Consider the following 14,263-nt stretch of genomic DNA (forward strand, 5'->3'; position numbering starts at 1 on the left):
GTGTGAGAGAGAGAGAGGGGGGAGAGGGGGGTAGTGGAGGAATAGTAGTATGGGCCCTGGGAACAGTGAATAGTGGATGCAGTGGTAAAGATTGACCTCAAGATGTTGAATCTCTCAGAGCAGATGATGGGGGGAACTGTGAAGAATGGCAATATGCTATGCTTGAGAAGACCTGTCCATCTTAGCAAAACTGAGATTCTGTCAAGCCTTAAGCCATCCAGCACAACCCATCTTTTAATAGCCATTCTTTCATCGGTCTTCTGCAGTACCATATTTCTTTTCTTCACTTCACCTCTCCTGGTCCAACTCATTCCCTTATCTCTAATCTCTTGTCATACAGCACACTCACCTACCCATCTACCTTTCTGTTTGCCCCCTATTCTGTCTTTCATATTCATCTTGTACCTCAACCCTCCTTTCTCTTTCTCTCATTGATATATATATATATATATATATATATATATATTGTTGTACTTGGGGATGCAAACAAATATGTATATATATATATATATATATATATATATATATATATATATATATATATATATATACCTACATATCCATACATATATGTACACAGAAAGTGTGTCAATAGCCAGCTGGAGGAGATGTCTTCCCGGGGGGGGGGGGGGGGCTACAAGCTACAGTAGCATCAACCCTAAAGGGTTAGCCACATTTAAGTGGCAAATATACTTCACAATGTCATGCAGCTACTGTTTATACTTTGCTCAGAGATTTATTATATATATTTCTATCGGCTTGGCTCAACAGCCCTCACCGTTTGTTTTTACTGTCTTGTTTTTGTTAACACTTTCACCCTCTGCAAAAAATCCCAGATTTTATTTAATTTGCTTTGCGGGAAGAACTGTTTCAACAAAGTCGCATAACGTCCTTGCCTTCGAAATGTGGAGTGGATGGAACAGGGACAACTGACGAAGGGGTATACTCTTTATGCTGCATGTCTCGTTTCTCTGTTTATTTTTTTTCGTTGTTCGAAAAAAATTCGTTTTCTATGTTTTCTTTTTTATGTTTTCGTTTCTCATTGTGTTTAACGTTTTTTGTGATGTCCTGTACCCAATATGCATGTATGTATATATATATGTTGTTGTACTTGGGGATGGTCATATTGCCAGTTTAGCCAATAAAAACACACGCACTGTATATTTGGTGTTAATTTGCTTCAGCTTTATATTACATTAATCTTATTTCGGCCAGAGTTCTTTCGTCACACTTCTGTGACCTCATCAGTGGTCCTTTGCTTTCTTCTTTCTTATGTGTGTCCCACCTTGCTAACTATCAGCCATTTTGTGTTTTGTATTCCTATTGTATGTGTCTACGCATGCGTATCCCTCTATGTGTGTCTATGTTTTTGTAAGTGCATTTGTGTGTATGGGGAGTGCCTGTATTATCTATATCCTCTGTTAATACATGTTCGTTTATTTTTATGTTTTTTGTTTTTATTTATTTATTTATTCATGTGTTTATACCTACTTTTTTTTTCTTTTGTATTTAATTTAATTTTGTTAACGTATGTAGTATTTAATTCCATTTGTTTATCTATGTATTGTATTATATTTTGTTCATATTGTTATTGGTTTATGGGGAATGTATTGTCATATGTTGTGGCTTGTGGTTTGTTAGGGGTGTGTGTTAGTGTTCCATTCCAGTTTCCTATTCAGGCTAGGTTTATCTTCTATTATGTGTGTAGCTTCTGTAATTTGTCTAAGTGCTGCATCTGTGCTATATATATATAAACAAGCCCTATAGTCACCTCTTCAGCAAGACACTGGCTCCTCTCCCTCTATCATACTTTCTTATCCCTCAATACTTTACCCAACACAGTTGTGGGATCTTGTGTTGTGAGTACTTGGTGACCTCACCAATGCTGGTGCCACAAAAGGTAAAAAGAACACCCAGTACACACTGTGAAGTGGTTGGTATTAGAAAGGACAACCAGCACTTGAAACCATGCCAAAGCAGACACTGAAACTTAATGCAACCCTCTGGGAAAAGGGACATTAAATGAGGTCCACAGATTGGATGCTAAATGCACTTTGCCAAAGGACAAGAAGCTGAACAGACCAAATGCCTTAAAAGACATATGAAAATCAGAATTTAATTTTGTTAAATCTCAAGTGCCAAATTGGTGAATTGGTCATTAAACTCTGTAGGCAGGAATGTTTTTTTTCATTACTGTGTCCATTCGGCATCTTGGCTTTGGTTTCTTGTCCTTCGGCAAAAGTGCATTTAGCATCCTGTCTGTGCATGGTTAAATAATGATGTTGATGATAATGATGTATATATATGTTGTGTATGTGTGTGTGTGTGTGCGTGTGTGTATACAAATGCATACATATAAATATATATATATATATGTAAAAGATTTGTCATCGAAATAAAAATGAGCTCCTCATGGCATGTCATTTGTGCCTATGCTCCTCTCCCCTCACAACTCATATTCCTATCACCCCCTTCCCTCCATCCACCCATGTTCACCACTCACTGCATTCCCATCCCCCGCTCTCTCTCACCCTCCTTTCACACTCTTGCAAGTTTACCTGGGTTCAATCTGGCCCTGACAAGTCTCTCTCCCCAACAATTCATCTTCCTAACCCTAACCCCTCAATTTGCCTTCACTCACTGCATCCCCCTCTGCACCATCTCCCACTCTCATTTCATTCTCTTGTGAACTTACCTGCCCACTCACCCTACCCAATCCTCTGTATACTTCACCTATATCCTCCTCTTTGTAACTATCTCTCTCTCTCTCTTTTCTCTCTCTTTTTCCAACTGAGGCAGTCATGCATCTCTTCTACTGCAAGGCTCTTTCTATCCCTCTATCATGCTCCTCTCATCATCTGGCACAATGCCAACTCCCTCGATACTACTTCACCCTCTGTTGAAGGGTTTTCTCTTGCAGGCTATCCAGTAACCTCGTTGGTGATGGTGCTGTGTAAAAAGCACCCAGTACACTCTGTAGAGTGGTTGGTATTAGGAAGGGCATCCAGCCATAGAAACCATACCAGAGCAGGTAGTCAAGCTTGATATACAAATCTGGCTTATCAGATCCTGTCAAACTGTCCAACTTGTGACAGCATGGAAGAAGGACAGTAAATGATGATGGTATTCATTCATTCATACATACATACATACATACATAAATACATACATACAGAGGTGCAGGAGTGGCTGTGTGGTAAGTAGCTTGCTTACCAACCACATGGTTCTGGGTTCAGTCCCACTGCATGGCACCTTGGGCAAGTGTCTTCTACTATAGCCTCGGGCAAAGGCAAAGACATACATACATACATACATACATACAAACAAACAAACAAAAATACTGTTGTTGATATTGAAATTCCATTGAAGTAGCCTTGGATCTAGGTTAGAAACCGACTCTTTATTGGCAAGAAATCTTGAAATATAACTGAATAATGATATACATACACTTTTATACATACATATACACATGCATTTTTTACAGTCATACATATACACATATCTATTCGTATCTGCATAAATAAAATCATATGTATGTATGTATGTATGTATTTCTTTGCCTTTCCTTTCCCCTTTCATCTTTTCAGATTTTTTTGTTTCATCATAATTATTTTTTTCTTTCATAAGCCGCTCACTTAGCTCTCAGGCACCATAAAAGTCTGTCTTCTTTGTATACAATAATTTGTCCTTCAGTCAAGTTTTATACTGTGTGAACAGCGAGGACACGCGCAATAATCAACACAGTAACGCAATTAGAAATAGCGTTACAAGATTACAAAAAAAAAACAGCTACAGATGAAAACCATAACAAAAAACAAAAGCTGGTCAACCGGCACGATTTATGTCACTACTACCACATCACACACACACACATCTATTATATGTTATATAACATATATACATGCATGCAAACATACATACATATAGAGGCTTAGTCAGGTTCTAAAGTTAGGTGGAGCAAGCTCATAAAAAATGCTCTAACACATATCAAACAATTTTTAATTCGTTTTTCTTATATTAAGTGAAATATTTCATTAGTTAGAATATACGTAACTATATTCTATATTCATTAATTTCTTTTTCAGTAACAATGGCCTTTGTATTAAACTTACAATTACTGATGATGTAGGTAACAAAAAGAGTTAAAAGAAATTTGATAAAAAGGCGGCAATTTTGAAAAATGTGTTTGGGGGAAGCAGTTGCTCCCCTGTATGTATGTACATAAGCCTCTACGGCAATGGAAAGACAATTTAAGTGATTTGGGTCAAGATAGAAAAGAATGGAGCAATTAAGACAGAATTGGAAGCACATTCTGACCAGAGGTGTACAATAGCATTTGCCGGCCTTCTCGATACTTTGACACACACACACGCATGCAGTATTTAACTATGAGCTACTAATAGTCTCATACTGTGGAATCATAATAATTTGGAAGATTTATCTATCGTCTTGTGACTCCAAGTAATCTTTCAGAATACAGAACATGGCTGCTCTATGACAAAACACAAGAAAAAGCGAGAGAAAGGTGAAGGCAAAAGGTGGAATTATTGATTCCACAGGATGAAACTTTTAGGAGCTCATATTTAAATACTAACTATGTATATCCAGTGATATGTATCTCTCACTTGACGGATTACATTTCTTGTTGATCTATTATTAACGGAATAGTAAACTTTGTGTGTGTGTGTGTGTGTGTGCATGCGTGCCTGTCAGTTACTGCCTTGAAGACATTTATATTCCATTCAAAAATACGCAGTGGAACCCTGGCAGTAACCTGATTGCAATTAGCATAACGAAAAGTTTCTCACTAAATAATAACGTTTGAGTGAAGTTAACAGTCTTTGCGTAGTTTTGAGTGGTCAATATGTCTTCCAAACTGTAATTGTCATACATACATATATATATATATATATATATATATATATAATTTAGAGAAAAAAGCCACAATCCTTGAACTCATCCATGAAAATCCAGTCACATATAGAAAAATTTAATAAGTAAATACACTAAAAAGATCTACAATAAATATACAAAGTAATAAATATTAAAATAATAAAATAATATTATTTGAATAATTATTATTTGAATATTTATTACATTGTATTTTTATAATAGATCTTTTTAGTGTATTTACTTATTAAATTTTTCTATATGTGACTGGATTTTCATGGATGAGTTCATGAACTTTGGTTCTTTTCTCTAAATTATATATTTATATATTATATATTGTGAAACTTAATTTAATTTTAATAAATTAAATTAAATTGAATTTTTACCTGTAAATTTGGATTTATATCCCTAATATTATATATATATATATATATATATATATATATATATATATATATATATATATTTATATATATATATATGATGTCCCCTCTACTATTCCCCCCTCTGCAATCTTTTTAACATCAGGCAAACCAGTAACTGACTGTGGTTGATAGGTTCACGAAGCACCTCAGAGACATTCGACTTGGCAACAAGTCTCCTGTCTCTCGACATTTCCGCTCTGCCGACCATTCTGCGCAAGATCTCACATCTATGGCGTGGTCGCCACTCCTGCCTCATCCACTACTCATATCCAGGAGGAACAAGAGCTCATTTTCTCTTTCCAAACCTATAGTCCTTTCAATTTCAACTCCTGCACAATTCCTCTGACCTTCTTTCTACCTTGTCGCTTTACTCGTCCTTCCCTCTAACACACCACTCCACGCAACCCACTTATGCTCGTACCATCCCCATCACTCCATCCACCACATACTTACCACTTGCCCTCAATAAACCAATGCCGTTTCCACGAACACACAATCACCGCCACCATACACATCTTCAGAACTCTCACACACTCGCAAACACACATCCCATCTCCACCTTCTTTTCCCCTTAACACCCCCCACTTACACCAGCACACCAACACACATTCTCTTACACTCTCTTGCTAACTAAGACGTACATACCTACTCTCAGCCCACGTATACCCCTCACACACATACACAAATAAACTCACACTTTTATTCTACACACACATATAAACATACTTGTTCAAGAACACACACCTTCATACGCTCCCACATATGTTTCTTCACTCACGTAACCTCCTCTCACCCATCATTCCTATCTTGCTTTTTGACTGTTCTTAACACTTTCATCTCTGGTTTGACTATTGCTCCCAACATCAGTCAATCCTTGCCACTGACCCTTCCAGCCCTCTTACACACGCACCCGCTTAGCTTGACTACCACTTCTCTCATTAACACACACACACACACACACACCAATACACATACGCACACACATTCTTCACTCTCCTCATTATTTATCCTTGCTCTCCTCTCCATCCGGCTTCCTCCTTCACCACGCAATGTTTCAGGATTTTCTCCTCTGTATGTTTTACTTCTGGCATTTACCACTGGATTTCACCATTTCATCATCTTAAATCAGGGGTCCCCAAACTTTTTAGACTGTCGACCCCTTCATGAAATCCTTGACCCCCATCATCGATCCCCAGGCATATGCAAGAAAATAAATAAATAATAATTAAGTAGATGTGCAGTTTCCAGGCATTTATTGACCCCTTGAATAGTCATACCGACCCTTAGGGATCGATATCAACCACTTTAGTGGCCCCAGTCTTAGATCTCTCTCCTACTGTATAACAAAACTATTTTTGAAAAATCCTTTTTAAAAGCCACATTTTTTTTCTTCATTTTATTTGCCTGCAAGTGCTGCCATGTGCTATGACTTTACTTCCAACACTTTGCACCTAATCTTGCATCCCTTAAAAACTCCTAGCTAGTTTTTCTAAATGTAGCAGTTACTTCTCATATCACAAATACCAGCTTTTGTTCATGGTATCACTCACCTTTATGAAAATGGTTGTTTGCATGATAATACTCAAAGCAATCAAGTTCTAACAATATTTCTGAGGAACAAGCATCATGGTATTATTTTCCTGCTCTGAGAAACCCACTCATATCAGAAATAAAGGGGTCTTCAAATATAGAGGGGCAGCTGAAGCACATTTAGCTTCTGAGGAAAGACAATGCCTTGGAACTTCCGCTTTGAAGAAGAACCTTATAATCAGTTGCAGACTGGGTCTAAAAATATTGGTTGCCAGGAGACTAAGGGAGTGCACCTGCAACTACAATGCTCATCATCATCATCATCATCGTTTAACGTCCGCTTTCCATGCTAGCATGGGTTGGACGATTTGACTGAGGACTGGTGAAACCGGATGGCAACACCAGGCTCCAATCTAAATTTGGCAGAGTTTTTACAGCTGGATGCCCTTCCTAACGCCAACCACTCAGAGAGTGTAGTGGGTGCTTTTATGTGTCACCCGCACGAAGGTCACTTTTCAACTGTCTACAAAAACAGCCAAGCTGAAATAATTAATGCATTCTTCCAGGAGTGAATAAAAAATTCTCAAACTTGAGGGGATAGACCCCTTGGGGCCCCATATATAGATTCTAATGGCACAGGGGCCCACTTTCCATCAGGCAAGCTGGCAACCTGGCCAGTCCACCACTGCTCATAATTAGTCTATTGCACCTCAGCCTGTTGGCGGAGCAGTATTTGGTTTGACATACAAGTTGTGTGTAATTGTATTTTATGCCTCAGTGATCACAATTTCACACTATGATACAGTCTACCATGTGCGACAGATTGGACTTTTGCCAAGAAGTCATGTTATTACCTCAGCAATAGAAACTGGTGTTAAGAAAGATGAAGTCTCACAGGAGAGAGACAATAAAAAGAAAACATTGGCATTTATTTTTCAAACTGAACCATATGAAACAACCATGTTACATTGAAGTCAGCCATTGAAAGCAATCCTACACAAGTAGAACTAACGATTGTTTCATATAAGCCATCCTATATATATTTAATGCTGTTAAATATAGGGCATAAGTATTCATCTAATGTGTTTTTGCTATCCTTTCATAACACTTTCTTATGCGACCGCGCATGTGTACGTGCGTGTGTTGTATTCTGTAATTCCCAAGTATTTGTAAGTGTAATAATTCTTATATCTATTTCTTTATCTAAAATGTTTTTAGTGTTCTTAATAAATTTCCTCCCATCATCTTCATGCGTCTTTCTTATCTGAATTACATAATTTCTCTGGTGATTCTATGTACCCTTTGCAGCAGTGTTTCTACCTGTTTATCAGCTGCAGTCGATAAACAACTTGAAGTTGTCTACATACAAAAGATGGTTGATTGTCCTTTCATTCATATCCATCTCCATTATGACTTGACATGTTGGATAAATGCGTTAACATCAAAAAAGGAATGGGGAAAACAAATCACCACGTGATATTTGTCTTTTAATAGAAACAGGATTAGTCTTTATAATTTTCTCCTAAATTTGTTCCTGCAGAATTGGCTGCCATTTATTCAGGATGTATTTAATGCATCTGCTTATTATTGCTGCTGCCGTACTTATAGTTAAAACTTGCAGTAATTGCTTTTATGGAACATCATTAAAGCCTTCGGGTTTTCAATCCAAGCCATGCTTAAACCTTTCTTCCTCCTTATACAATCTGCCATTATGGCGTTGCTGACTTGTAATTGATATTTACAACGATATGAGTCTTAGCAGCATTCTTTCTGTTTTTCTGAAAGTAAGCAAGTTTCCCAGACATAAAATAATCTTCTGTGATATTATTACACTTAGGACATAAGTTATGGGAAAGCAGATTAAGGGTACACGCAGCTTTTAAAGTTTGCTGTTTATCTATACTTGACGCCTTTCTCTTTACCGAGTCGTTCTGGTGTCATTTCCAGTTCATTCAACATGTGTGTTTGTTAAATATTTCAATCTGAATTTCCATTTCCTGAAGTCTTCCTGTTTCTTGTTTGCTTTTCTTTTAACATATGAGTTACTTCTTGATTTGACACGGCCTTCCACAATTGAAGAGGTGCTTTCTGGACAAGCATGCCGATGGTGATTCTCTTAATGTCCATACTCCCATTCAGAATTTTTTCTACTTTCCTCGCTGTTGATATCGCATTGATTTATATTTTGATACCATATTTTTGATATATTGACTTTAATAAAATTGATTTAGTTAGAGTCACTTCTCGTGATGACATTTTTTTGTGTTTTAGTATGTCTTGTTTTAAGCATTCTTTGATTTCAGCTACTTTTATTGTTATGTTATATTTCAAACATATTCGTAACAATTTTTTTTTTCATTTCTATCTCTTCATTATTGATTTCATAAAGAATTGAGACATCTTTATTTCCCATCTCTATTTGAATGTTTGCTTTTTACATTGGCTCAGATTTTGACAGTAGATGTTGCATATATCATTTCGTTTATCTTGGTGATATTGATGCTCGTGTTTGTTTTCATTAAGTGTGCGATGACTAGGCTTCTTGTTATTGTGTCATTAAGTTTCATCTTTGAGAGATACTTCATTGGAAGATCTAACGATTCTATTTCATTAACTATTTCCACCTTAGGATTATTACCATATTCATAATTTCCTTCTTTAGAATTCCATATTCTTCAATTTTTTCCATATTCCCTTTTATTCTTATTTCTGCTTGTGTTGTATTGATTTAGTTTTTGTTGGTTAGTATTCTGTAAATATACTAGAGTTTTATTTGATTTTATTATTTAATTTGTTTCACTCATGGTAAATATCTTCAATGTTTTTATCCTCGTAGATTATTTTTGCTTATTTGTGTTTTTGTTATGTATCCTTTGTTTTAAATTTTATATTTCCAAGTTTGTTGCCATTTTTTGTTTTGAGAATGTATCTTGTTAAATTAATTATTCAGTTGGGATACAAAGTTACCTTGCGATTGGGATCATCTTCTCTCCAAATTTTAGACGAAAATATTGTTCAGTTTGTAGACCCTTGTATTTTGACAGCATCCCTACCCACTTCCATGCAATGTTTTGGTCAGAAATAATGAAAATGTTTGTCAGAGAGCAAGAATTTTCATTCCAAGCTTTAATCAAAACTGGATGATTTGTTTTTGTAATCTTATAAGCATTTCATTTATTGTTTAGTCAGGAGAGATGGTCATACACTTGACCCCCCACAGAAGGGGGTGAAGGGAGAGAGAGAGAGAGGTATCCTCTCTTCAAGCTAGAGACCTTGTCTGAATGCTTGTAACATAGGGAACTTCACTAAAAGCACAGAAGGCACCAGGTGGTAGTATTAAACCTGTCGATGGATTTAATTCTACCATGCAAATTATGACAGGATTGAAATCAGAATGCAAAGAGCCGGGAAAAATGCCACAAAGTTGCTGGTCTGACCTTCTTAAATTTCCACCAATTCATCGCCCTGGATAGGGATATTTTTATCAACCCAGAAAAGCTGAAAAGTTAATCTGGGCTGGATCTGTATTCAACGTGCAGAGAGTTGGAACAAATATGGTGGTGTATTCATTCCACTGACTCTAACAACTCCACCATTTAGCTGTCATATAAACTGTAGCAAGACACGAAACCTAGTCGTAAAATTGCCAAGTTAAAATCATGGGATGGCAACAGCTTGTTCATGTGAGCGGTTAAGTTATGGACTCACCAGCAGTCAGATATCAGGTGATAGATCATTCTAGGAGCTTCCAGGATAGTATCCTAACAGGCCTATATGTAAGCATGCTTTTGAGCACCAATGCTTAGGGTGTGGCAGCCTGCAGCTCAGCTCCACATACTCTTGCTGTTTTTAACAGTCGTTATCATAACTCTTACTCTTGATGTCCTGTTATAGTTTACAGAAGCGAATCCTATATTTTCTTCTGTCTTAGCAAGCTTAATTACACAGCCTTTACAATCAACTAATTTGTAAAAGCTAAAGAATAATTCTTTCTCATGTGCCAACTTTGTTGTTGCTATTTCTAATTCATGACCAGCATGGAAATTACTTGTGCAGTGAAATGAATGTTGCTAATTCATCATGAGTGTCATGCATTCATTATACGCAGCCAGATTGCAACTTGACAACCATCATCTGTTATCCTTCATCTTTTTGTCAATCACGGCAAACCAACGACACAACATATCCATGATAAAACCATGATGAGATTTGAACCCTGAATGCAAAGGGCTAGGAAAAATACCATACCACAAAATATCCTAACAATTCCACCACTCCACCACCATCTTGGATTTGGTATTTTTTATTGACTTTGTAATGATATAAGGTGTGTAGTTTTCTTCACACAGCCATAAATAACATCTGCACAATCACATACACTAACAACCAATTTCTCACGCCAGTGTCTTTCCTAATGAATCTATTACCCTAGCTATATGAGATTAATCAAAATGAGTGTCGGCCTACATAATCAGCTATTGTTTCAAAAATGTTCGTGTGAAGGACATAAATGAATGTACGGATATGTGTATGTGTGTGTGTATATATATATATATATATACACACACACATATATATGTATATATACACATATATATATATATATATATATATATATATATATTTGTCTATATATACCAATATATATATATATATATATATACCTATACATATGTATAATAAAACCTATACGGCTGTATATATACATGTATGTATATATACATGTATGTATATGTATGTATTTTGAAATGTAAGTTATAACACTTTTTCAAAATAACACTTTTTAAAAAATAAACATACAGATGTGAAAACCTGTCTTCCTACATACCTGTCTATGTATCTTTTTTACATGCCCGCCTACAGACATAGAAACATTCCAACCAACCAATCTATCTGTCTGTCTGTCTGTCTGTCTGTCTGTCCGTGTCTCTGTCTGTCTGCCTCCTCCACTCTCTCTCTATCCATCTGCCTAGTTTCCTACATGTCCAGCTATCAAACAAATGTTAGTTTCTAACACACAGATGCACACACATGCACGCACGCACACACACACACACACACAAACACACACACACACACACACACACACACAAACACACACACACACATTACTGAATTTATTGAAATTATCTTCTCTGCGAGAGAAGATCAAAACAAGTGCTTTATGGTAATTACAATCCACTCCAAACAAGAATGGGAAATAACCCCAAGAATCAAGAATTCTCCAAAATCGACATATCATAATAGAAAATACAGTGTGGGTTGTCTGTAGACAGGGGGACAGCTGTGGACACATGTTTCTGATCCGATGAACGTCATCAGCCCAGCAGTTGTCCTACGTTGACTCCAGAAGATGTGAGATTTAGACAAACACAAAAAGAGTAGAAATTATTTATGGCTTAGGATATTTTGCAAAATTTAAACAAAACAGAGCTAAGATGGGATAAAGGCATGAATATGGACAATAAATGCGAATAAAGATATATTAAATACTCCTTCAGAAAAACCAAGAGGGCTGCAATTTTAGGTAAAGTGTGGAAGAATGTATTTACACAAATATATTTTACCTTAAACTGTGCTTATTCATTTACATGACTAGCTGTGTTTCTTTCAGTCTTGAAATCAACAGCGTACTCTCTAATGATTTTGGAAAATGAAAGACATGTAACTGGTCTTCATACTCTTAATCGAATGAATCAACCCCAGTATTGTGACACAGTATTGTGACACAATAACCTGGTACTTATTGTGTCACTCTGTTTTGCTGAACTGCTAAGTTAGGAGATGTAAACACACTAACATCGGTTGTCAAACGGTGGTGGGGGCCAAACACACACACACACACACACAAACACACACACAAACACGCACACAAACACGCACACAAACACACGCACACAGGATGGGCTTCTTTCAGTTTCCGCCTACCAAATCCACTTGCAAGGCTTTGGTCGACCAGAGAATATAGTAGAAAACACTTGCCCATTGGGACTGAACCCGGAACCATGAGGTTAGGACGCTGTATATTTATATAGTAGATACTAAATATGTTGATTAAAGACAATCGATTATATTAATTAAAGGCTGGTCTCAGCTTGGAGCTATGAGTGAAAATGGGTAGATGAAAGCTATAGCAGTTTCATCGAATGGCTTATACCAGTGATTGAAAAAATCCAGCTTTGTTATACTGTATCTTGGTGATACTGCCTGGGAATTACATTAAGGGTACAAATGTGTGTGGTGTACTCAGCCACTTAGGCAAGAATTCAATGAATATTTAGTTCCATTGATTGGACAAAAATATTATACAAGGTCAAAATCGACGAAGGATCCACTTAGATTTTTAATGAATGAAAATATTGTTTACGAAATCAAAGACAAAGCAATTAATTATAAATTATATTTGTGAGTTGTCAGAGGAAGTAATAACTTTCATTGATTAAACTCGTCAATCAAGTAATATTTACAACAGGGTACAAAAAAAAAGGGTGGAAAATCCAGGTCGTTTCTGTAATAAACCGAATTCCTAGATGGATGTGTCTGATGGTGTGTAAAACATCAGGATCAATAATGCCATAACACCAGGTATAATGTAGGAGACCGGGACACCTAACTTCAGCAAACCAGCAATGTGTGTGTGTGTGTGTGATACACACACATACATATATAATTCCATTTTTAGGAGTGGAACTTGAAATAGACAAAGCTATAGATAACAGTTTGTAAATATTGGGTGAAGAACCCTTTAGGATTGAAAAGTTGAAGACTGCTTGTTGAATATGAACCCACATTTTCTGTAAAATTGGATCAAAGCAATCCTTGGAAATTTCCTGACAATTTCAAGAATTTAGAAACTTGAAGTAAATGAAATTTTATGTTTACCTGCTGCATGACAAGATTGTCTTAAAACAATTGAAACCAGTAATATATTTTGATAAAAATGCAAATATTTTCCTCCCATCATTCATAAAATTCTCAAAGAATTTTCTTATCTTGTTATCTATCTATCTATCTATCTATCTATCTATCTATCTATCTATCTATCTATCTTTCTATCTATCTCAACAGACTTTTTTTACTGCTCTGATGGAATTTTGCCCAATAAAATGTTTTAATTACTGGAATTTAATTCTTTTGGGCAAAAGCGAAACAGCTGTAAGAGAACATGTTGAATTTTTGCAGTTAATAAATTATATCAATTCTACTTCTCCATTTTCTGGATTTTAATTTGAATATTAAAAATAAAAAAACAAGATTTATACTTAAACCTATTATTTTAGGAATATTACTATCAACAACAAAATAACAGATAACAAACCAGTAATTCATTGCAGATTTTTTATCCCTTAATGAGGCTATTTTAACGTCTATTTAAATTTACATATATATATATATATATATATATATATATATATATA

At 36.0% G+C, this 14,263-nt stretch overlaps 1 protein-coding gene across 3 annotated transcripts in view; it reads right to left on the bottom strand.

Annotated features, from left to right (window-relative positions):
* Positions 1 to 14,263, bottom strand: part of LOC106871109 (uncharacterized) — a 64,324-nt gene that overhangs the window by 45,445 nt on the left and 4,616 nt on the right. The gene's annotated exons all lie outside the window — the stretch shown is intronic.

The sequence above is a fragment of the Octopus bimaculoides genome, chromosome 1, assembly GCF_046866305.1.
Source record: "Octopus bimaculoides isolate indiv1 chromosome 1, ASM4686630v1, whole genome shotgun sequence".
Lineage (NCBI taxonomy): Eukaryota > Metazoa > Mollusca > Cephalopoda > Octopoda > Octopodidae > Octopus > Octopus bimaculoides.